Genomic DNA, 1,900 nt, shown 5'->3' with positions numbered 1-1,900 from the left:
TAAGCCCAAGCAGCCAACAGGGGTCAACTCAGACCTGTGCCACCAATATTGCTGTTGAAAGTCCATGTTGATCCATGTCAATGGATCAGGAATGGGAAGGAGGATATGATACAATGCACACTAGTGCTGTCATTCCTGCTCCCCTCCCATATGTGGTCAGTTCACTCATGCTTAGATCACATTTCCATCTTGCTAACAAAATAGTAAATGATGATGATTTGATTGGTGACTAAAATGTTGATAAATGTACTCGTATTCTACATTAGTTGTAGCTCTTTTCCACATCGGTTTTGAAAAAAAAAAGCATATCAACAATGTACAATTTCCTACATTGTTTCTTGTACATAATTTTTGTGGTCCCATCTCTACTGGGAAAGGTGCACATAGTCCCAACCGAATGTTGAAACAAACATGTTTCCATCAAACAGAAAAATAAAGAGACCTTCCATAAGGTACAGGGTAAGGCTATGATTGGTCCATGTGTCTATTGGAAAGATGTCTTTACATCTTTGTATGGCTTTCACGGCACATTTCACCCAGGTAAGTCATAGTGGTTCATTTGCTACAATGTCTCGGCAGCAGCAGGGTAGTAATTTGAGTGGTGATGTTATTCAGGCTTAAATCAGTTCATCTGAGGAAAGCAGGCATCGCTAGTTTAAATTCTGTTCTAAGCGACATTTTAAAAGCTTCAGGAGATAGTAGTTGATCTAAAATATAGGGCAAGAAAGCAACACATTTACATACAGACATAATGGTAGTCTTTCAAGGATAATCTTAGTGAACAGAAAATATGTGTAGCTGTAATTTGTTCGATGTGACCCTAAAGAAGGAGTGATGTGAAAGTGACCTGAAAATTTGAATTTCAAGCCTTCTTTTGAGTTTTTGGAAAGAAGCCCATTATTCCATTATTGGATGAAACACTGAGAAAGGCAGGCAGTGGAATAGGGGACAAAATGGCAGGTGACCACATTGGATTATCTAGATCCCCAAAAATACACAGTAGGGCAATATGCTCATTAGGATAAGTTAATATCCAGGCTGACCTTTAAGCAAAAAAGAAAACAACGGGAAGGAAAAGAGCAAAGGATTTTGCTGGACAAACAGAAAAAGTCCAAGTCTATAGTTTGTAATCATTTTAAGATGTCATGGGAGAGATATTACTTAATAAGTGCAAGTTGGGTTTGATAGAAGAAGGTCTCAGGATTACACCGGACACATAGGATTAAATAAATCAGACTAGCTTAGTATTATCAACACAGACTGCTAGTATCTCTCCAGGATTTCACAGCCCAATCCTAAGTTTCCCGGTGCCCGCTGGAGCAGCAGAGCCAAAATGGCTACCACTGTAGCCAGCAGGCTCTGGGAAGCAGCAGGAGGTCTCCTTGGGTAAAGGAGCAATGGGGCTTGCACAACCAAGACCTGCAATGGGGCTTCTCAAGTCTGCATTGGCTCTTTTGCTATTTTTCCTCCTGGTAGGGTCAGCCAAAAAAATGGTTGGCAACCTTCAGTCTTGAAAGACTATGGTATAAGCCTACAGCACCCGGTATTCCCAAGCGGTCTTCCATCCAAGTACTAACCAGGCCTTACCCTGCTTAGCTTCCGAGATCCAACGAGATCAGGCATGTGCAGGGTAACAGTTTTTCCAGAGAATAAATCTGGCCCATAGTCGGCCAATTGTCCTCTGAACCAGTGTAGTTGTTGTTCTGGATCCAGAATTCCTGCGTGGTAAACTCTTCCTACAAGCCTGATGCTGTAACGCTGCTGTGAGCTAAACAGAGAATTGTGCAACAGGGGCAGCAGTTCATGGGGCAAATAGTGAAGATCCAATCCTCTTGATATTGACAAGTGCATCAGTTCTAATCCCAACATCCTCACATCTGTCTCGTTCTCACGTAAGAGA

The 1,900-nt window shown here is 41.8% G+C and overlaps 1 pseudogene; it reads right to left on the bottom strand.

Moving 5' to 3' along the window:
- Positions 1–1,528: 1,528 nt before the first annotated feature.
- Positions 1,529–1,650, bottom strand: LOC136637856 (5S ribosomal RNA; annotated as a pseudogene).
- Positions 1,651–1,900: the final 250 nt, after the last annotated feature.

This window comes from Tiliqua scincoides, chromosome 1 (assembly GCF_035046505.1).
Source record: "Tiliqua scincoides isolate rTilSci1 chromosome 1, rTilSci1.hap2, whole genome shotgun sequence".
In the NCBI taxonomy this organism is placed as follows: Eukaryota; Metazoa; Chordata; class Lepidosauria; order Squamata; family Scincidae; genus Tiliqua; species Tiliqua scincoides.
This window is presented reverse-complemented; position numbering and strand designations above follow the sequence as displayed.